At 39.0% G+C, this 24,803-nt stretch overlaps 1 long non-coding RNA gene across 1 annotated transcript in view; it reads right to left on the bottom strand.

Moving 5' to 3' along the window:
• The window catches only part of LOC137154034 (uncharacterized), a 168,489-nt gene that overhangs the window by 117,340 nt on the left and 26,346 nt on the right, over nucleotides 1-24,803 (bottom strand). Inside the window, exon 3 of the long non-coding RNA XR_010920036.1 lies at nucleotides 1,502-1,612. This is a non-coding gene — a long non-coding RNA (uncharacterized lncRNA). The remainder of the gene's footprint in view (nucleotides 1-1,501; nucleotides 1,613-24,803) is intronic.

A 24,803-nucleotide genomic window follows, 5' to 3' on the forward strand; every position in this document is an offset into this window, starting at 1 on the left:
CTAAAACTCTAAGTTGGAAATTATTACTATGTATTTACCATGCTGAAAAATAACTTTTCAAAATTCTAAATACCACAGTCAAACTCTTGGTGCACTTTTAGAAAGGTGAAAAATAACATGCTTAAGTACCAAATATAGTATAGAAATAAAGATCTGAACTGTCACTGACTAACCCAAGCAATAACAAACAGGTTTCAAGTGGGTTTCTGTCACAAAGTAAGGGTTTTGAGAGTGAAATCTGCTAAAACAATGATGGTGAAGTGGATATTTGAACCTTGGTCTCACGGTATTTGGGGCATCCTCGCACTAACAGAAAGACAGCAGGAAAAATGATACTGAGGCAAATCTTGTTAGCGGAAGAGACCAGGAGAAAAGAGAAAGAACTGGTGAGAGGACTTGACTTCAAAACATACTGAAATGTCACTCACCCTATAAATTTGTGTGATTATTAAAGTATGAGTGTTTTGGAGAATCCCAGTGTACTTCCTGCTTACTGACTCTGATTTGCAATAGCAAAGCACAGCTATTGTTATGCTCTTAACTAAATTTATTTATACACCAGTAAAGAAAATTGCTCATTGCTGATGTCCTTTCAGCCACTCAAAATAAATCCGCCTTCCTGAGTGAGGTATGTTACCAACCATTATGGTGATAATTCTAAAACTAAAAACTGTTCCCAATTACATACAATTGCCAGTGACTTACTGAAGTCACTCTGGAATTGCATGAGTGTAAATGGCATCAGAATCTGGCTCCATATCTTTTAAATTAATGTTTTCACTGTTGACAAAATATGGAATGTTAAAAGACCAAGATTTAGTATGAAGTATCTTTAGGGTGACCAGAGGGCAAGTGTGAAAAATCGGGAGGGGGTAAGGGATAATAGGCACTGAGCCCCGGTTATCGGGTCTGTCCCTATAAAATCAGGACACTGGGTCACCCTAAGTATCTTGAATAGTGTATCTTAAAAGTATAGGAGGACTTCATTTCATCAGCTTGCAGAAATACTACTGGCTATACATTTTAAGACATAGATATGCTTGAGTCTCTCCGCACCCCATAAAAGACAATGAAATTATTCTATTAAGGCTCAAGATAGAACCTTATTATACAAGGTTTCTCTCTTTTCCCAAAGGAACAAATCTAGAATAGTTATGGAGACAACTTTGAACTTGTCAGATCTACTGAAAAGTGAAAAAAAACAATTTACTGGAGCCCTTCAATAGACTTACAGATTGAGAAATGTGAATGTCTGAATCTACAGGGATAAACTCAAATTGGCATCTCTTAGCGTGGTCTGCCTTTTGAGGTAAATTATGTGCTCCTGTTTTGGATTTACATGGGGACTAATCTACAGGGTCCATTGAAATTGACAGGAATCTTTGGATGGACTTCAGTGGATTTTCTATCAGGCCCTTAAAATGAATTCTATTACACACTATCTTTATGGCCAAATAGAATGTACTAATGCTGTTTAAATGAAATAGAATTTTGAATTTACCTTCAGTTGAAAAAGCACTTTGTTGGGCTGTGCTCATGTGATTCTGCCATCATGACTGACTTTTGCACAATATAAGATGATCAAGATGAAGCATCCTCTGTTCATAGGCATCTGAAAAAATAGATGGAGATCTTGAGAATCACTTCCTAGGAATTATATTGATAGGGATAAACAAACTCAGAGTATTATGGGAAGGAATTTAAGGTTTTCAATCAGCTGCATGAACACAATCTCATATTCTGTGGCTCAATCTAGGAAAAACCAAATGGAATGGACCTCAGGTCTTAGATGTTTGCTCATTGTCCAGTAAAGGGAAACTTACAGCATGCGTGTCTGACAGTAAATCTGTTGTCTCACAATTTTTTATCCAAACTTCTTGATTCACATTTCTCAAACTGTAATTCTACAGAAGGGCACCAAAAAGGATGATTTGCCCATCCTATGGGCAATCGGTGGGTCTTAGTGTTGGCAACTAAGGTAATCATGAATAATTGGAAACACCTCTCAAGTATCATTTTCAGCTTGACTGACTATAGAGGGAGAAAGACAGCATTTAAAATAAAGAGGAGTGTATGGTGGTGAACAGCTCCCCCTCCTCTGCTTTAAGCGGAAGGGAGCTTCTGTACTTTCTGGTTTGAATTAGTGCCCATGGCTGCACTGGTGAGAGCTCCCCCTGCTGGTTCAATCTACTTTCACTACTGAAGAGGCATACCATTTTCTTTACCTGGTTCCTGCAATTTTGAAAAATGCTGCTTTGATAAACCTCCAATTTGTTTAGGGCCTGATCATGCTCCATTATCTGCACCCAGAGGGGATCCTCTCTGCACAGAAATTACCCTTCCCTTGTAGTAAAGCGTGTGTGTGTGGAGGGGATTGCCTCCATGGCACTGTCCTCCTTCCCCGGGAAGTGATCTGCATGGGCTGAGGTGGTGTGAGAATAGGCCTGTGTCGAGTGGGGGTGGAACCAACAGGGCAAACTCTTTCCCCCACCAGCCCTGCACAGATTAATGGTAATGAACTATACTGTCTATTTTGTGAAGCCCCTGTCTCCTTTTAGAGGAGGTTCCTAAAGTCCTGCTACCAAAAAGAGGGTAGGAACAATGAGGAGCGAGGGGAGGGGTTTCCACAAAGATTCTTTCATAGTTCTCATCACCCTTCTATACAGGTTTTTAGACCATGTGTATCACTACATCTAAGCACCCTGAGACCACTTCTGTAGATTTTTCCTGTGAATAAGGATGAGATCCAGTCCTCTGACTGGTATAATAGAGAGCAAGATTTGCTCATGGGCTTCCATAGCTGATGCATCCCTTGACTGATATGAATGAGTTGATTAAAAAAAAAAAAAAAGATGTGAGAAGAAGAGGTCTTAGCCCACAGTTTCCACGCTGTTGGCAAGCTAACCATTGCCTTAAGACCACTATTGTCTGAATTACTTTCAAAGCCTCTAACAAAATTCTAATTTAATTCATACATGTCTTTAAAAAGAAAAATTGTTATGATGATGGCTAAAGACAGCTGAAATCCCTGGGGGGAGTATCACATGTTCACATCAGGAAACTGACCACCTTAGTTAAAAGTTAAATGTTTGACATGAACTCGAGTCATAGAAAAATATGATTCAGTCTTTCAGCGAGCAGTGTTTATGAAAGCTTGAAAGAGCTGAAAGCCCAGTATGATTTATATCCTGGGAATTGGTATGCAACTTTAAACATGTTCTTTTTTCAAGTTCGTCTTGTCATCTGTAGATAAATATAGATTAGGACCAACCAAAATAAATGGGTGGGTACCAAAATCCACAAAACAACTAACCATAATGGATGAGTTTGTCCTTCTATTCAATAGCAAAAACAGCATCTTATTTGGTTTAAATAGCTAGTTGGGGTAAAATAAGTATTATTGGACAGGAACACTTAGCCAGTATGATCCAAACAAGTCAAAAAATAGCCAGGGTACAACCACATAAAATAAAATGTTGACCAGATTTAAGTATAATTGGTCACCCACCCATGTTTTTGGATTCCTATTATTATAGCTTAGAAGGCTTTGTAATGTACCTTTGGAGAAAGTCAAGCTATTTCCCTGGGTTTCTTAACCTTTGCACTTTAGTAAGAGGATCCTCTGAGAATGTTACTGTATCTGACTAAAAAAAATAGAGCAGCTTTATTCATAGAGGTGCACAAGCAACCACCACTTTCCAGCAGACACTTCCGTGACAGTTCATCACCACCCATGTCTCCAGCTTTGTTTACTTATGTATCCCTATTTTGAAGGAAATATGAGGGCAAGGCTAACTTTTGTATGTTCAACCATAATGAGCAATTCTATTTTCAGTATCAAAAACAGAACTCAAATAAATATTTATACCTCATCACTAGGGGAGATTGGCCATACAGCATCCCATTCTATTTCCAATTATACTCAATTCCTAGATTTAGTCATATTAAAGTATTTATACCTTGAGCTGCTGAACATATTTCCTCCTAAGCACCATGTGTGTATTTAACAATGTTACATAGGACAATAAATTAGAAAATGATTCATTTTTATATGGGAAGTGTCTCTCCAGCATCCCTTCACCCCAATTTTCTCCTCTTTCGTCCCTCCAACCCATACTTAATTCTCAACACACATTGTGACCCTCTCTCTGATCAAGGTAGGCTAGACTTGGATTCCTCCTGAGCCCAACAACATTGTCCTTAGCAAAGTGCAAAGCAAAACCAAAAGCTCTCTCTCACCTCCAGGAGTGGGCAGATTCACTCCATGGCATTTCAGAGGGCTTGGAGGAAGATCAGGACTTGAATTTGGTTCCACCAGGTGGCACTGAAGTACTCTGCCATTAAATTTATACCAGGCTGGCTCCATTGAGTATGTTCCAAGAACTAAGAATTACCATTTATAACCCATTTTCACATATTGTGGAATTTTCTACTTCCAGCCTTGCAAAGCATCTGGATAGTTGAAGAGACACACTATGAAACTTTATAAAGAACTGGAATCCTTCATCATTGGGACAGTACGTAAACTCTAAGCCAGTGATAGAGGAAATGAGCGTGTGTGTGTGTGTGTCTCTCTCTCACACACACACATGTATGTTTAGTCCAATATTGTTCTTTTCAAAAAATTGTAATTGTAAATTTGAAGAAAGGAAGAAAATAATATGTAATTTGTGTAATTTTATGTGTTATTTTTCTCCTGTCCCTAACCTCTGCCTATTGGTTTCTCTCTTGCTAGATTGTGAGATCATCAGGCAGTGATCATCTTTTCTTTAAATGTTTAGAAAGAGCCTAGCAAATCACAGGCACTGTCAGAAACATGTACTAAATAATAGTATCCCATTTTAACATTGTGGATTCAAAAACTCAGCTCAAACCCTGACTTTTTATTTGCTTTTTCATTCATCCATCTCCTAAACTCAACCAAGTCAGTATCAAGTTTGGAAAATGCTTGGAAAGTCTCCACTTCAAGTTACTTCCAAAGAGACCTTTAAGCTATTTGTCTTTGGAAGTAGCAGAGAAATGGATATACAGTTTGTGGCAAATAATTTGACCAACTAGATGTTATAGCTCTTTGGTTGGAATATTCACTTGCAAAATATTTTTACTGATAAGGAATTTCAGAAAGGGAGAAACATTGATTATGGGAGATTCTAATTACTCAGTTATTCACTGTGATAGCAGTTCGGCTAAACTAGATGATGGGGGGAACGTGCTCCGGAATGCAGAATGGCTTTCTTGTCAATTTTGTTGAACAACCAGTCACAGACAATCTTTAATGCAGTCCTAGGCAATGAGCCAAGTATGATAAAATGAGGTTGATTTTGGGGAGCATCTAGGAAGCATCAATTAGTGATATGCAAAATGCATAAGATTAGATGGTTTTGCTTTGGTTTGGAAAACTCTCCATCTTCACCATGAAGTTTGGGTTCTTATACAAAACTTTTGACTTCTTTTTCCTTTGGTGCCTATTCTCTATGTCCCATCCCTTTCAATGCAACCTTTTCCTGCTGTTGCTTCAAGCCCATTCCTTACTTTTTCTGCTCTGTGTAATCTCCTCCTCTCTGACTCCAAATGGTTCCCTTTCAATTCCAAACGGCCTCTTCCTAAAACAGGTCTCTTACTTTTAGGATACTAAATTGGAGAAGAGTGTCAAGATTTGTATTATTTCTGCTGTGGTCTTACAGGCTGCTCCATATTCAATCATCATATAGTATGTGCCATACCTGGATCCCAATTGCTAAAGAATATATCACCCTCTCCTTATACTTATCAAAGGGACTCTCCTGTATCCAGCTGTTTGAAAGCTACAGCCAGGCTAGCTTGGTCAAGGGACTATTGTAGGGCCAGGAATGGAGAACATCTATTTTGAACTAAAAATGGTTTCAGGTGCAGTTCAGTTGGAGATGAGTGATGGTGTGTTCTTTAATCTATGTCTGCCATTTGTAGTAACTGAACCCCTTCATAGCTAGATTTGGAATTCTCAAGGTAGCTTATAGTTGAGGAAGCAACACAATCTTTGACTTTCAGAAAGCACACTTCAAAGGAAGATAAGTTTCCTTAGAAAAGTTGGTTGAAATTCTATAATGTGCAGGGTCTTACCAGTAAACAAAAAAGTCAAGGTGATGCTAAGTCAATTTACGATAAGTCTTCAGTTAGTAGTTTTTTAAATAATGAGCTTGTAAATCATTAATTATCAGATGAAACCATTTAAAGCATTCACATGAAATATTTACATTTCTAACAATGAGTTTGAAGTGCATTATCACTACAGGAGAGAAAACAGTACTCAAGTAGAGTGTAAACTTATTGCTGCTGAGTTTAAGAACCCCTATTTGAACTCATTAGATCTGCATTTGTTTTTTAAGTTTTGGCGTTCACTGAACTGTATGTGGAATTGACTGTAGAAAAGTGAGAGGGATTTCAGAGTTGGAGAAACTACAAATGAAATGAATCCATGTTGCATCCAGACATCTAAAAGGAAATGTAGGACAGTGTACTTATTATGCAGGGTACTAAATACATATATGTAATAATCAGGAGTTTTTATACAATATAATCAACTTAGTAAGGAAACAATGTAGCACTGGAAAAATCCTACAACTATGGGTATTAAAATAAAGCAAGGATAATTAGTGCAGTAAAGGTTTGTAGTAATAATTGCCAAGAACATTTAAGTAAAAAAATAAATGGCTGGATTCTTGTGAACTGGATTAATATCAGTAACTCATCCATCTAGGCCCATGTGGGTATGTAGAATCATACTGATGACACAGAAAAGGCAATTCCATATACTAAGCCACTCCATGAAATTCCAAACTATTCTTCATCCTTCTCTTGGGCAATTTTTCTTTTATCTTTGTGACTTCGGATAACAGAGATTTGAATATCGTGGGCCAAATTCTAACACCTCTCTCATGTTGAGTGCTATCTTACTCCATTCTTATTGGCAATATCAGCAAGAGTTTGAAAGGTTTGAATGGGCCAAGGAGACGGAAATAATCTCGTGCCTATAGATGAGCTCCCTCCTTTCTAATAAGTAAAACTAAAATAAGTGAAATTTATGAAGAAGTTGTTTGCTTCTTTGTAAACAAAAAGACTGTCAAAGTGATAGATATTGGGTTACTACCTATTTTAGCAAATGCATATTCAGCAGTTGTATGTGCATGAGAGTTACTATTAAGGGAGAAATATTTCTTACTGGAGCTGATTGATAAACATATCATGTCTAACGTTAGCAATATTTAATTAACACTTTTTTGGTGTTTCAGCAGCTTGGTATCTGATGAGACAAAGTATTTGAGCAATAACAGTAATATCAGTCAAATAACTTATTAAACGTGTTCTGCTCCTTACTTTAGAAACTCCACTAGTTTCATTGATGTTAATTGGACTATTTACGTGAATGAGGCTCAGGATTTGACTCTAAAGTCACAATTCTTCAGTCACTTAAGAATATGTGGAACTTGACTTAATGGAAAGTTGTGCATGTGATCATCATACCTTTAAAGATTACAAAAGGAGATTTTACTAAGCATGTTGGGAGATCCTAGGGAGACCAAATGTCCTGATTTCATAGGGACAGTCCCAATATTTGGGACTTTTTCTTATATAGGCACCTATTACCCTCCACCCCATCCCAATTTGTCACATTTGCTATCTGGTCACCCTAGGAGAGCTTCTCATAGTTGATTGGCAGCTGGATAACTATTCTACAGCTTTGGTGACCTTGAAAGGTTTAATGGCTGTAAAAAGTTTTGCTTAAAAAATAATGACTCAAGGTTAACATGTTGTCAAATAACCGAAGCACAGTACAATTGGTGGGGGGGAAAGAAACAAGTTGGAGACGTTTGTCCATCGAACAAATGATAGACACATATTCTAAGGAATTTATTCCATCTTCTTACTGAAGTTTTCTAGACCATAAAGTGTTCAAAAATCCCAGGGAATCAATTTCAGTTCTATATGAGGGTGGGGTGAGCAGGATATTTTGCTTCTGCCATAAAGCATGCATTTTAACTGTGTAGGGAAAAAAAATTTTTTTTTTTTTTGCAAGTCCCACCGTGGTGGCATATATAAATACACACAGACATGCTGACAGAACAATCTCTTGTTAAGCCAGACACCATTATCAAAGATATTTCTTTCTTAGACAAATGGCATGTGAATTGTCTGCCTGGGATAACTGAATGTCGTCACATCCAATGACTCAAGATCAGGTGGGAGCATTGAAAGAACATGGAGGAATGTAGGGGAGAGCAGATAGGGGATGCCAGAGGGTATTCTAGGGATATAAGAGAGGTTATACGAGAGGGTCTGTGATTACGTCAAGCTCCTGCACACTCTTGCCTCTGGGGTGTATAGAATGCAGGATTGAGCTCCTAAACCCCAGTATATTACTCTTCCTTGGATAAATCAGGCTAAAGAAAGAAGCATAGTAAACCCATTCTACTAACTTGGTCACTTCAGACTAGAACATCTAAATCCTGCATTGGAATGCATAAATGCTGGGTTTAGTATCTCATATAGAATAATCTGGCTTGCAACATGCAGACCGACACATAGATACTGTGCATAGGAACTCTTTTATAAATGTTCATATGCAAATGATGCAATCGTATTCCTTTGGTTTAAAAACAAAGAACAAGTACAATTATTTGCATACAGATGTAAAATTTTTTAAAGGAATTTATTTAGAGCACGTTCAAAAATGCCCATAATTTTTCATGGGACATTTGGAAAAAAATGTGTAAAGTTTCCAATGAAAGTTTCAGCTTTTCATCACAACAAACCAAAAACATTTTTGGGGGTTTCAAAAATCAGCCCTCACCTACTTCCCTCCGCCCCCCCCCCCCCTTTTTTTAAACTTTTTTTTTTCTTCCAGTTAAAAAAATGGTGTAAAAAATGACCAAATTTTATTTTGGTTGAAAAGTCATATTTTATCAACATATTTTAACAAGCCTCAGACTTGATTTCCTTATAGGCCTTATCTTATTCTCATTTAATTCAACAAGGAGCTTCGCCATGGACTTCAAAGGCAAGTATTCTCCCAATTACCTTATATTTATTGGGGTAGGTCCAGCTGTCTATTACTCAAGTAAACACCCATTGATTTCAAAGGGACCTAGCAAGAATGAAAATTGAGTAAGGATTTTAAATTCTGTTAATTTGGTTGTTCTTTAATTAGAACCAAGTTATAATACCTACAGATGACTTTGCTGTCAAATACTATATATAATGAATGATTTTTTTAAATCATTCTGTTAACAGAATCTGATTTCCTTTAAAGATTTCCTTTTTATAATACCTTGAGAATCATCTATTAGTGTAATTTAACTGCTGTGTTTTTTAAAATAAGCTAATTCAGACACCTTTATGAAGTGGGGTAACATGGTTGAGATGATATTTTATCTTGCTACCCATACTACTACCATCATGTGTATGACTATGTCATCATTACGAGTGATATTTCCAGGACTGACACTGGAATGTTGGAAATGCTTATTGGCAGGCATTGCCATGATGTGATTCTCAGAGTGAGATCACAGAGTAGCCCCTGGCAATCAGGTATTCTAAGAGTATTGGCAAGAAATGGGTATTCACACCTGCTGACTATGTTATTTTTAAATTTAACATGCTGGAGAGACTGGGCAATTGGACAAATTCTGCTCTCTTTACCACCAGACTCTTGATCTCAGCACCGTAGAAGAAATGTGAATCTATTTCTACACTAAACATATTGCAGACTGGCATCTAGTGCTGTGATCCTGTCAGATGCTAAGAGTAAACGGGGTCAGGATGTGTCACTACTTGGATGGAGATTCCCAAAGAGCCACCAAGCGCTTCAGGAAGAGGTCCTGGTGACTCAATAGCTCTTCCATTTGTGTCAGTACTGAACCAACTCTACATCCAAAGTTAGGTGGCAATCTGCTGCTGTGATTCAGATGTGCCGAGCTTACTGGAGTTATAGCAACAGTTGGGGTACGAACCCTGGCATCTTGGCTGAATTCCAGCTCTGCATTCCACCAACTTAAATTACCCTTGCAGTTTCAATTGGATAAGGTATTCTTTGCTTCTTGTCCCAAGCTGTTGTGTTGCTGTATCAAACAGCTGAGTTATTTTGTTACAGGACAGACTGATCCTTTGGGATTTGTGAAAATATATGTCAGATATTACTAGTAAACTTAAATGTTTAAATAGAACTAATTAGATCTGAATGAAAAACAAGCATAAAAATTCTCTCAAATTGCAAATGTAGCTATTTTATGAAAGTTATATTACCACTCATTTAGAGAGGTACAACCTACAACTTACTGGGACTTTACCTCTGCCTTTCAGGCCACTGCAACATTCTGAGAGATGCTAATATGAAAATGTGTCATCATTCAGTGCTGAAATCTGTCAATTTTATAAAAGGAACATGATAATGGTCCACATCTTCACACTGTTATGTTAAAAACATAAGCCCCTGACCTACTGTGAAACTGCTTATTTAATTGTGCTGAACTTGTGTCTCATAATATTGCATATTCAAGCATTGTTATAAACTATGTCTCTGATTTTGTGAAAAAGTATACCTGGGAGTAACTTTAAGTCTTCGTAATATCAAGTCCTATTAGCCCAATTCTGCATTCCTTGCACTCCCAAAAACTTGCTGAAATCTGAGTGAATGCCAAATTCAGGATCAGCTCCCAAAGGCATATAATTATTTTAAAGTTTAGCAATCTTACTTGCTTCTCTGCAGTATTTAACTCTGTATTTTAACACTGAAAAATAATACCAATAATCAACATAATTAAATTGTCAATTACTTCCTAATTAAAAAACAGAATAAGAAAATATCTGTTTTACAGAGGAAAGTATTGCTAATGTATATAGCTCAAGAGTTGATATACAATGTACAGATCTAGAATCTGAGTACATAAATGTTTGCTTGTAGAACTATTTTCAACACTATACTTCATCTACCAAAATTCCTTGACAGTAATGGGCCAGAACATCAGCTGGTGTAAATCAGCATATTCTATTGACTTCATCACACCTGCAGAGGTTCTGGTCCCTGGTGTTATGATATAATTATAAGCACTGTAATCAATTTAAATAGGCTAAGGAATAATTGGTAATAAAATTGGATAAGCTTACTTTTTGCTCATAAAATATCCAGGAACAGATGCAATTTTCTTGCGTTATTTGGCTAATCAAATTTATTCAACACATTTTAAAACTCTTTAATTGATAGGTTGATTGTCAGCTGAATGTTCAACTCTTGACATTCAAAACTAAACTGATGGGAAAACTGGTATTTTTTTCCCTGGGACAATGACAAATGAAAAAAACCATCTAGTCTATTTTTTATGGAAAATTTCCACTTGATAGAAAGAAAAAAAAACCCTGAACATTTTTTAAAAATTTATTTTTAGAGGCTGGAAAATTCTCTACCCCCCAAAAATGCCCCTCCCCCCAAAAAAACCTTAGCAAATCAGACATTTTCTACAAAAACACATTTGGTCAAAAACTCAATTTTCTGTTAAAGAAAAGTTTCAACAGAAGACTTTTGAACAGCCTTATTCAGAAGTGTAGCTATGTTTCTTAGTTGTGACTGGTGAGATAAGCCATGTGGTATTAAGTTCCAGAAGGGTAGCCGTGTTAGTCTGTATACAGCAAAAACAACAAGAGTCCTATAGCACCTTAAAGACTAACACATTTCTGCGGGCATAAGCTTTCGTGGGCTGCAACCCACTTCATCCATGCATCTGATGAAGTGGGTTGCAGCCCACGAAAGCTTATGCCCGCAGAAATGTGTTAGTCTTTAAGGTGCTACAGGACTCTCGTTGTTTTTCCATAGGGTATTGTTTTTTGAATGTACAAGCACTTCTGACAACAAAACCCATGTATTAGAATGTACGGTTTTGTTTCTTGGTAATAGTCATGTATACAACAGAAATTGTTTCTGTAAATACTCGTATCAGTAAAACATGACCAAACAATCTTCCGGGAAAATAAACCCTAAAGGGGCAAAAAGAGGGCCAAAATGAATTCATTTAAAAAAACCCAAGCAAATATTTGTGAATTTATTTGCAGTATTCATTCAGTTCTAGCTTCAAATTCACTATCTGCCTGCCCTCAGTCAATCATCAGACTCAGCAAGGAAGACCTGCACTGACAAAGAGGAACTGGAAAATGTCAAACACTTTGTCTACCTTGGCAGCCATTTTCACAGAGGGCAAACACAGATGTCGAGATTCAGCACAGAATCCGTCGTGACAGTCTTGCCTTTGGCAGACTGTCCTGCCAAGTGTTCATAAACCATGATATCAGAACACACACTAGACTTTTAGTTTATAAAGTGGTGGTAATCCCAACTCTCCTCTACGGCTGTGAGACTTGGGTGACCAACAGAAAACACTGGAAAAAACCTGGAATGCCAGCACCAGCACTTTCTCCGGAAGATCCTCAACGAAGTGGGAGAATTGCTGTTCTAACATCACTGTCCTCATGGAGGGCAGCCTCTCCAGTGTTGAGGCCCTGATTATCCAACACCAGCTGATGTGGAGCGGGCACTGCATGTGTATGCCTGATGCACTCCTAACAAAACAATTGCTGTAGGCCCAACTCACCAAAGGAGAAAGGAAACAGGGAGACCAAAAGAATCGCTTCAAAGACACCCTCAAGACAAACATCAAGAGATGTGGCATCGACATCACACACTGGGAGACAGTAGCCCAAGACAGGGCTAACTGGAGAAGACTTGTCAGAGAAGGAACGACCATTTTTGTGGAAAATTGTCTCACCCTGGTCACAGAAAAATGCCAGTGAAAAAAAAAAGGACAAGAGAACTGTCATGCAGCAATCATGACCCAACCCTGCCTCCCGACAGCACCTGCAACATCTGCCAATGAGTCTGCGACTCAGGGATCAGACTGCTCAGTCACCAAAGGACCCATATAAAATAAAACCCATGAAAGAGGTCGTCCTCGACTCACGGGATCACCAATAATAATCTTTAAATTCAAGACCTATAATAAGTTTATTAAACAAATGATCTAGTTATTGCTCCAGGTCTCTAGGACAATCTACAAAATGTATGGCTCAAGCAAGGGGCATGGTGATGTAAAGGGAATTACAGACCATTGAAGCTGGGGGCTCACTTTATATAAGCTCTCCTCCCCAACTCCCCTATCATTCAGGGTTTTCTCAGGGGACTTCAGGGCTTAGAGAGCAGACTGACTTGCCGCGGAGTCAGTATGCAGACTGTCAGGCTGCAGATCTCAAAGCTCTGGCTACTCCAAGATGGAGAGGTTCTAAATGCTACTAGGTATGGAAATCAAACATTTGAATATGTGATAAGGAATCCTTTATTCCACTCTTAAATCTTTCTTCTACGCCATGTTTGCTTTTAGGCCAACTAAAGAGTTTGTCAGCTCTGATGAGTTCCTCTCAACAGCAGCTCATCACAACACCAGATCTAATAGAGTGGTGTATTTCAGCACATCTTCACCTGTCTTTGATGATGAGAGGACAAACACTGATGATACTTGCTTTGTTGTAACTTTTACCATTGAAATGCCCAATATGTGGGACTACTGAGGGTGGGGAAGCTTCAGTATGGAGAAAATTACATGCTAGCTATCTCCAGTGTAATAGGCTGTCATCTTTCAGCACAGCTCAGCCAGTAATCATCCAACAATCATTCATTCATCTTTTCGATGAAGCAGTTAACCGCGGCCCTGTCTGCCTGTCTCTGGCGATGATCCAGGTGGACATTAGAAATCCCAGAGTGCTTTTCAAAAAGAATAGGCTTGCCCAGGAGACCCTCAATAATAAAAGAAAAAACTGTTTCCACGGTTCATAGCTGCCTGTAAAATATCGCTGAGCACATAATAGGCATCACATTTACCAACACAGTTGCTGCCCTTCCAGCATTTAACTGATTCATCTGCAGAGTGGTTTGGGATACCCTGAGTATGAAATCACTATATGAAATCGGATTTTATTATCATTTACAGCACCTGGACATATCTTCTCAACCAAAATTGCATAGTACACCTTTGATTCATTTAAAAGGATTCTCATCTTGCAATCTGTGCTACATGCATTTATCTACATGCATTCTAAAAATCTTTAAGCACACACGAGTAATAATGGGTGGAAGTCACCAAACATGCACAAGTCGTCTGTTTGTCAACTCTTGTGTATAGTCTGTCTATGGTTAAAACTGAGAAGTCAACCAGCCAGAGTACATTAATTCACATTCTTACTTTTGGGCCTGCTAGATGTAAAAACAATTTTTTCAATATCCCTTCATAGGTCATGTTTTCTAGACGCTTAATCATTTTGTTTATCTCTGGACTTTCTCCAATTTGTCCACATCTTTCCTGAATTGTGCACCCAGAACTGAGAGAGCGGAAGAATTACTTTTCGTGTCTTGCTTACAACAGTCTTACGAATACATCCCAGAATGATGCTTGCCTTTTTTTCCCCCAACAGTGTTACACTGTTGACTCGTATTTAGCTTGTGATTCACTATGAGCCTCAGATCCCTTTTTGCAGTACTCTTTCCTAGGCAGTCATTTCTCAATTTATATGTGTGGAATCTGAAAATGGAAAAACAAAAACAAAACAAAAAAAAGAAAATATTTGAAGTCATGGTGAAGGCTAATTTGAAGTCAGTGAGGAAACTAAACATATATTAGATTGCATTGGTGCCTAATGCCAAAACAGTGTGTGTTCTGCCCACAAAGATCAAAAATAAAGGCTTGCAACTCACCACTTGATACATAGCTGGCTGTTTGACCAGTGATTTATAGATAGGGCTCCTAAGGTATCCGTTCTCAATTTTTCTGCAATTAAGGAGGGCAGGGCAGACCGGTGACAAACGGTTTTCCTACAGCGCTTTTGGCTTTAGCTATTATCCCTTAGATATGTTTAAACTAATTCATCCCCTTTTAGAACCACAGGTTTGGGTTGATAAATCAAGTGAGACCTGTGTGTGCTGTGAGCTGATTACAGGGTCATTCCTTAACAGAAATATTTGACCATAGTTTCCCAACTTCATATTTTATCTAGCAGCTGGTGATGTATCATCACTAATCCAAATGCAAAGTATCAGGAAATAAAAGAAGGAGGCACTGTTTATAATAAATCACTGACAGGGAAAGCTTGACCTTTTCATTTCCTACAAGGTATTTCATTGTTAGACCACAGACAAACAGAATTTTTCATCTGGTGCTTAACATGCATCAGAAGGGAACAAAGATTTATAAAAAAATAATAATAGGGTAACACTTCCACTAGAAGACACATATCTCTATAGAGAGCTAAAAGATTATTTCCTTAAGGATCTTTTATTTTTCTGATTAGGTCATATTTTAATAATAAAACTTACTCCCCTACTTGCATCCTTGTAGGATAATTAGAGATTTTCTCAACTTTAAAAATAGCTGTTTACAAAATATGCATTTTTCTTAAAAATGCTCATTTTAGAAACAAACATGAATGACAGAAATTAAAATGTGTACACCATGAAAATCTATGTCTTCAGTAATGCTCAACCCTTGAATATTTCAGCAGAATATTATTGTTGGTATTACAGAGATGCCTAGAGACAATACCACTGTTGGGCTAAGCATTGTACAAACACATGGCAAAAAACAAACCCTGACCTGCAGAGCTTCTAGTTTCCAAGACAGAAAAGCAATGGTAGTGGAAACAGAGGTACAAAGAGACTTGCCAAAGTTCACAGAGGATGACCAGAGCCTGGAAAAAACTCAGGTGTCTGGAGTCCCCTTAGCCCCTAAACCATGCTGCCTTTCTGTCCTTGACACTTAACCTTTTATTAATTTGGATCATTTTCTTTTCTTTGGCTGTTCTCTCTCTCTCTCTCTCTCTCTCTCTCTCATTGGCTTCTGTACTTCAGCAATGAAAAAGAGGAGACTCATTGCTGCTGGGGCCGCTGTGTATTGTACAACTTTACTGGACCCAGAGACTGATAACATAGCTGCTTTTCCACTTTCCCTGCATCTTCTCCTAGTAGAAGGGGTGTGGGACTTTTCTTATATTAAGTCCCAGGTGCATTGTTAACAATGTCATTTTGATTTTTAACAGTGAGCTAGATCATCCCCTCTTTTCTACTATGTGTGGGAAGGAGCATGAAAGCACTGACTCAGGGCAGGTTCTGCTTTGCTTCCATCTTATGGACGTCCTTCTTCAAGTGTGTCAGTGAGTCATGTTTCCATGATGGGGACCCTCTCCACCCTGCAGGATCTTGCACTGGCTGTGTCTCCTCCACTCATCCCTGTGAGGTTTGAAGGCAGCAGTTTACAAGGGCACCATGGGAACAAAGCTCCTGAAGAAGTTTTGCTGCCGTGGAAGAAGGATGTGGTAATGAAGAGGTTCTGGACTCTGCTGAGTGTTTCCCACATAAGGGAAACCTGTGTCAAACTAAGCAAATCTCACACTATTGGGATGCTGACTACAATACAAATAAAGGATGGTCACATTAATACCACCCTATACTGAAAACCTACCAACTGCAATACATATCTTCAGGCCTCCAGCTTCCACCCTGGACACATTACACGATCCATTGTCTACAGCCAAGCTCTAAGATATAATCAGATTTGCTCCCATCCCTGAGACAGAGACAAACACCTACAGAATCTCCATAAAACATTCTTAAAACTACAATACCCAGCTGGAGAGGCGAAGAAACAAATTGACAGAGCCAGAGAGGTACCAAGAAGTCACCTACTACAGGACAGACCCAACAAAGAAAACAACAGAACACCACTGGCCATCACCTACAGCCCCCAGCTAAAATCTCTCCAACACATCATTAAGGATCTACAACCTATCCTAGCAGATGATCCCTCACTCGCTCAAGCCATGGGAGGCAGACCTATCCTTGCTTACAGACAGCCCCCCAGCCTGAAGCAAATACTCACCAGCAACCGTACACCATACAACAAGAACACTAACCCAGGAACCTATCCCTGCAACAAAGCCCGTTGCCAGCTCTGCCTGCACATCGACTCTAGTGACACCATCACAGGTCCTAACCATATCAGCCATACCATAAGCAGCTCATTCACCTGCACATCTACTAATGTAATATATGTCATCATATGCCAGCAATGCCCCTCTGCCATGTACACTGGCCAAAGCGGACTGTCACTACGCAAAAGAATAAATGGACACAAATCAAACATAAAAAATGGCAACATCCATAAACCAGTCGGAGAGCACTTCAATCTCCCCAGGACACTCTGTAGCTGACTTGAAAGTTGCCATATTTCTACAAAAAAACTTCAAAAACAGACTTCAGCGAGAAACTGCAGAGCTGGAACTCATATGCAAATTTGACAATCAAACTGGGTCTGAATAGGGACTTGGAATGGTTATCTCCTTACTGTCACTGTTCACACATTCTCACCTTCTAGTTGTGAATATGCCTCATCTACTCTAATTGAATGGACTTTGCTAACACCTATCCTCCCATTGTTGTTCCTTACCCTTGAATGTGTATATACACCCCCTATCTGATTTCTATTTCTTGCATCTGACGAAGTAGGTTGCAGCCCAAGAAAGCGTATGCCTGCAGAAATTAAATGTTAGTCTTTAAAGTGCTACAGGACTCTCGTTGTTTTTGCTGTATACAGAGTAACACGGCTACCCCTTTGGAACTAGATAAGCCTTGGTTCTCCTAAGGTTTTCAAACATTAATAAGGCTTTCACCATGTCTGAGTTTGGGAGAAAACTTGAAGCCATCCATCCATGCTTCATGTGCTTTCAGGTATCACCCATCCGTTTAACCTAAGCTGCCAACCTTCAAGGCATCTAAACATTTATACCATACATTCAATTTTTCCTTTTTAGAAAAAGGAAAAAATTTCATGTGTGTGTGTAACGGTCCCTTTTCTTTGCTGTACATCTCAGTCTTTAACAGGCTAATATATGCTTTTGCTTGTGCTAATATACAAGGCAGTGCGGTGAAGGTGTGGATGATCTGTGGAACAGTCACGGGCTTTACATTAATCTGAATGCAAGAACTGTAGGAAGCTAGTGCATCCAGCATTACCATCCTCCATAAAAGGGCAGGACAAGGGAAAAGCTGTGCCTTTGCCATTCTGCCACAGCCAGCACAACTCGGCATGCACATGGTGCACCTCCAGAACCCTTTAAATGGGTAGCACAGGTGCTAGAGTTGCCCAGTGATGGAGATTTTGTCCCTGCACATTTTCTAGAAGTTCCAGCTGGGGATATGTCTCTCAAACTCCCCTCCTCCAAAAGGTCTTTGGCTCATAGCCACTGTTTAGCCCTAAGTGTTTTATTTTATTTTACTTTATTTTATTTGCCAGAACGTTAATGTATTTTACCATCATTAGCCACTTGTCCTCCTCTCACACAAAACAAGTTTAGAAAATCTATTTTACTGAGAGCTAGTATATCTAATTTGTATGAATTTACGAAAGCTTGTCAGTCACACTGAAGCATTTAATCATCTGTGACATTAAAATAAAACACTTTTAAACCTTTGGCACAAAGCACTCCTGTTAAGAAAGTACGGTACTAGTATTCACTCAGCTGGTAACACAGAGCAGAAAGGCAGAAAATAAATAGGACAAAAGATGGTTGTTGTTAGAAACTTTCACCCTGGTCAAAGTGAAAAACCTGGGATGCATCTACAAAGAACAACTGTTTCCCCATTCTGCAAACTGCTGCCACTCAGGCAGAGAAAATTTGAGGGGGAGGGCTAAAACAAAAAGATATTTAACTTAATTAAAACCCTTCATTACCCCAAAAGAAAAGACAGAGAAGAAATATTCAGTTGCAGGGCACCGAGAGTAAAGATGATCTAGTTCTTCTCTTGGCCCTGCATTATCGGAAAGGAAGACTTGGGCACTCTACACTTAGGGGAGTATTATTTTTTCCCCTGGGCTAAGTTTTTTCTGGAGTCAGGAGCAAGCATCTTTATATGCTGGTGAATTTCATTTTGGGTCGTGTGAAAGGAAAAAAAAATCACAAAAAAATCATGAGTCAAGAGCCCCAAAAATCATGTAACTGGCTTTAGTTATAAGAGTTCAAAAATATTTTGGTTGTTTTTTTCCTAAACCTTCTGGGTTTTGAAACTTTACAGTCAGCACTGGTGTCAGATTGTCAGGCTTTTCTCCACAATCACGAGAGCTAGAATCTTTCATTTAAAAAAAAACAACAAAAAGTAAGCTGATTCTCACATATTCATGTCACTCCAGGACCTGGGGTATTAAGAAATATCAGCAAATATTGCACGACATGCACAAAAATCGTGAAAATTAGCAACGCCAAGCCTCGCATAGCACCATCTGGTGTTTGGAAAGCAGCACTGCAGCTTACCATGGAGGAGATGGAAACAGAAAACTCTTTAGAGCCCAGATCCTTGCAGCGGCACAATACCACATGAAGGCGAGTGGGGTTCCACCTGCATGGACACCCGCATTTAGGGCTTTGTTTGTGCGTTCTAGTTTGGTTTTACTTTTGCTCTTTTATCCTCCTGGCCAGAAGCAGTTAGTGGAAAATTAAATAGTTAAAACAAGGCCTAACTACAATCTAAACAAACAGCATAGACATGTGGAGTGGCTAATTAGCTTCAGCCAAAAGGAAGAGGGGTTAAGGGACTATAAATATTGTCTTTAGACACACAAAGCTCAGTCCAAGTTAGGACTCAGTGTTGGAGAGACCTCAGGCCAAGTTCTAGAAGAAGCTCTCATACATTTCTATTGGATCTCAATAAGATGTGGTGACTATTTTAGCTACTCACTTTTGGAATCCTGTTAATTTACGTTTTGAGTCTTTAAAGTTCCTGTTTTTAATACCTACAATAGGCTCTTGATTACTTTCTGCTAGAGTCTACAATCCGCATCTCCCATGTTACATCTGCAGCATTACTATCTTATTTCATGCTGTGGCAATATCAAAATCCTATTTTTAATGTTGGTCTATTGTCATGGAACAGGTCAGAAAATAAAGTTTGTTACGTCAGAAATCAAGCATTATGACTTCACCACTGGATCAAATAGAAAGCTCAACTGGACCAAAAGGGAATAAGTCCTTGCTGTAAACTCTTCCCAGGAGGGACTGTCTTCCTTATATAATGTACATTGCCTAGCACAATGGGGTTCTGAGCTCTAGGCACTATTGTAATCAAAGAATACATGACTATTTAAACAGCTCACATTTTTCTATTTGTACATAATTGGAAAAATAATAAGCAACAGTACTGAAAATACATGAAACTAAGTAGCAAGATATATGCTAAGGAATGCCTAGTGTATGAAGTACAGGTTTTCGCTGGGTTAGAGAGAGCCAGAAAAGAAGTTGCTACACTCCGTCATGCATCTGAGAAATAGGGAAGTTAAGAAGACAAAGTAGTATTACACCAAGATAAATCTCAAATATTATACTGCCCTTAGATTTAATCACACATACAGCTGCTGTGCAATCTTTGTATCAAACTACTGTAATTCCAAATGCACAGAAAGACGTAAAGCCAAGCACTGCTGAGGATTTCTGTATATATATATTATATGCACTATGTGTATGTGTACATGTATATAAAATACACACATATACATAATAAAATTGTTATAATACGGTAGAGATCTAATCTTCCATCTACATGCACACAACTTCCATTATTGTTGATGGGAGTTGTATGCATGTATTCACCAGAGAATAAACCCCTTAATTTTCAAATTACAATCCTATCTGCTGTGAATTTGAATCTCTTTTCCTCCTAATCCAATTTGCCTTCCTAAGAATGTCCCTCATAGGACATGAGTCACTTTGTAAAAGGCACCTCTGTATGACAGCCAAAGGAAAGCTTCTCTTCTTTTTAAGGATCAAAATAAAATTTATGGTAAAACAAAAAAAATGTGCAAGAAACGTATGGAAAAGTAGTACACACACTGGTAAAATTCTATATTTGTTTGTTTGTTTATTTAAACACACGTTGACTATTTCCCAGAAGGCTGAAACAAGGATACAGCTCTTCAGGTTTCACTTGCAGCCAAAAGAGAATTTTTCTTTTGTGAAAACAGATCTCGACTCCTAGTGAAATTGATAAAACTACACCAGAAGCAACAAAAGTGAGTTTCATGAAAACGTGAATAAACTGGTGAAAAATCAAAATCTGAGTGTCTTGTATATGGTAACCAACTCCTTACATAGTTCTGCTAACAATACTTATTTACTCCTTAGGCTCTTTTATGCCATATTACTTTGCTCATGTAGTATTGTTCCACAAACCACAGTCCTCCTGATAAGCAAGATTCTGTTCAGAAATTTGAGTGCTGGGTGAAACTTTCATAGACACACCAAAAACTCATGGAGTTTCATGGTTTATTAAAAATCAGACTAACTTCATCTGATAAACTTTTCCGGAAAGTGGTGCAGAATTTCAAGAAAATCAGCATCAATTTATGTTATTTGGCTATAAATGTATATGATGCTAAGTGGAATGTGTTTAGATTATAAATGTGATGGCCATCATCTTGGCTGACACGTAAAGGGGTTGAATCAGGGACATTCAGAGCAAGAAGTAGGGGTTGCTACAGCTTGAGTTAAAGCTCCCTAGCTGTGGCTGTAACAACTCGTACCCTCTATAGACTATAGTCACCTGTAATACAACCACATCAGTGAATTACACGCATACACAAATATAGTCTCATTCATAATGGTACCTGAGTTGGCAGGGACGGAGATGGGACAACGCATACAAGTGCACACCTTAAGTTGGGCTCAAACCTTCCGTTTCCTATTCCTTTTCACTTTCATTCTTTACTACCCACAGGCTTGGCTCCCTTCCATGCCTCTCTCACACCTGCAACTCACATGATTTCTGCCTCTCTCATGATTTTTGATGTTTTTCTTAAATCCCTCACCCCTGGAGCAAGGGACTACAGCAGAATCTCAACTTCCACTTTAAAGAAACGTTTCTTGCCCTCCTGTTGCTGAGAACAGCTTGAAAATGTGACTCCTAAAGTCTCAAAAACCAGAAGGCAAATAAGAACCCCACATTTTTTTTTTAAATCACGATTTTGAGGCCAATCACACAGGCTGTGTTTGCATACGTGGGGTTGGCAATATTGCATCCGTCTCCTTTCTCCTCCCACAAATCTTTACCTGGATCTATTCCCATGCAAGAGGGTACAGAGAATCACTGCCTGGAGTCACATAAAGAGAACTTTTCTCTCTTCCTGAGGGAGATCTTTTGTTTCCTTCCCTAAGGGCCTTTCCTCTCTAAGGGCATGTCTAGACTGCAATCGCTGGGTGTGATTGCAGCTCAAGCTGAAATACCTGAGCTCGCTTTAGTCTTGCTAGCTCTGATCCCAGAACAGTGAAACTGTGGCAGTGCAGGCTATACAAACTTACCCTGGACCCCGAGTAATTACACACAGGGTTAACCTGCACTGACGCTCACACTGCCACTGTTTCCCTGTTCCAGGATCCGAGACAGCGAGATCAAAGCCAGCTCAGGTATATTGGCTTGAGCTGCAATCACATTCCCTAACTGCAATATACATACCCTAACTTGCAGAGGGCAAGAACAAGTGTGCTACAGGGCAGTCAGGTGCAAAAGCATCCATTTCTGGTGCACTGATAGTCCCTATTTCTTCTCTGTGATCCACCCCTGCAGTCTATGCTATTCCTCTCTTGTTCCATCTCCTCACCACCTGCAACAGCTGCTAAGCTTTTGCTCCAAGACCTACCCGAACTCTAAACTTCTTTTTCTCCAGAAGCAAGGAAATCTGGGAGACTGACAAGCTATTGGGGAGAGTATGTGCAAAGGGTAGTCATGTCCTCCAGCTAACAACCTACTTCTCTGTAATGAGCCTTGAGCTAAATTGCTTTGACCTGTGCTTGATCATCTGTACAACAGCTATCCTCGGGCAAACCGGAGTTCTACCAAACCAGCCAGTCCTCTGCAGTCACAGCTAGGCTGTGGCCCCTTTGAACAGTATCACTTCCTCCCATTTTTTCTTTCGAGGTAGACTTGTGCAGGGTGGCTTTGGAGGCAGAACTGGGGCATGCCTTGTGGAGCTGTAGTTACACAGATCCACCAGCTAAACCCCCCCAGCTACACAGGGGAAAAGGACTCCCTACCTTTCATTTCCCTTGGTGAGCCCTGTATTTATTTCAGCTATGTTCAGGTAGTGCAATTTGGTCCTATGGAAATACATGGAAGTGCAGAAGCTGGCATTTCCCTACCCTCTTTTTTTCTTGGATTATGACATACCAAACTATCTCACGTCCTCTACCATTGTTCTAGGCCTGGCGTGTACAACATCCTGGATTAGCCTGGTCTTGCTAACACCTCTGTCACTACATACCACAATGTACACTAATCTGCTGGCTGCTTTTCTTTACAAACCCCAGTAGCTCTCAGCCCCAATCTGCTCCACTACCTGGCAAAACAAGATTTGGGGAGTCAGACAATGCTGTGCTAATTATGTTCTCCCTCTCTGTTTTAAAGGGACATGTAGTTTTTCCTGTGCTAGTCTACTCTACAAATGTAAGGCAAAGTACAAAGGCATTAATATTGTACAGGTTTCTGCTAACATACTAATTATGAAGTGTCACCTACCAAATGAAAATAAGGAATGATACACAAGATGTTATTAAAAAACACTTACATTAACTTAAAAGTTAACAATTTCTATCCAGAGGATTCTGTATAGCAGATGGGATTACACTGCAAAGTAAAATCTCTTCAATATAATTCTTCAATTATTCATTCATCAATCCTTTCAGGATTAGGAAGGTTTTAAATCATGGTAATTTGAAAAAACTGTGGGTACTCCTGATCCTGAGCAAACCCCAGCATTTTCCAGAGGTAAACAGCGAAATTTAATTAACAGGTCAAACAAGTAATCTGAGGGATTATTGTTGCATCTGTTTCCAAGTGCTCAGAGGGAATATTAATAGCTATATTCTTCTACATGGCACCCAGATTGACTATAGCCATACAGGATAGATTAGGGAGCTTGTGGTTTTCTGTTTTACTGTAAACGTGACTCCCCATTCAGAATTTTACATTTAGCTGAATTTACTTGCAAAGCGTGGCAACATTCCTAAATACAGAGATGCAAAAGCACAGAGAATTTTTTAAAGTATTTTCCTAGCAATAACACAAAACAGAAAATATAGATTAGGCTGTGTAGTTGATCAAAAATACCTTAATTTTATATAAGAGAGCATAGGATCAAGGCAGGGGAAAGGGTGAACCGGACTATTGAACATACAGGAGATCATGATAAATGGGAGCTGGAAGGAAGAGGCTGGGCCCAAGAGTGCAGTTCTCTGGCCACTGCACTGTCAGCAAATCCAGCTCTGAGTTCTAGATTAAACCAGAACTTTTCTTCATCTTGCTTGTGCACGTGAGGTTTATTCATAATAAAACAACATTTTTTAATTTGCCTCTGGATTCTTGATTTCTGTGGAATGCAGACAGTATTTACAAAACATTTCTTTTAGCCCAAAACCCAATTTTCTGTTCAATAAAAGAAGGTTTTGCTGGAAAATGTTCAGCCAGCAGATCCTTATGGCTGCACAGAACCCCACTGAAATCAGTGAGCCATCAATGGTGCAAGTTTCTGCCTGTGTGGATCCGACTGTAGAATCAGGACCAGAGTCTGTTATTACATAACTACATTCATATTAAGTTCATTCTTTTGTATTCCTCATTCTGTTAATAATGGAGAATGGAGTCAAGTTAACTGTACAACTTTAAAAAAACACATTCGAGTGTATGATTGTTTCTGAGAGGTACA

The sequence above is a fragment of the Emydura macquarii genome, unplaced genomic scaffold (genome assembly GCF_026122565.2).
Source record: "Emydura macquarii macquarii isolate MOO-44397 ecotype Brisbane River unplaced genomic scaffold, CSIRO-AGI_Emac_v2 contig_295, whole genome shotgun sequence".
In the NCBI taxonomy this organism is placed as follows: Eukaryota; Metazoa; Chordata; order Testudines; family Chelidae; genus Emydura; species Emydura macquarii.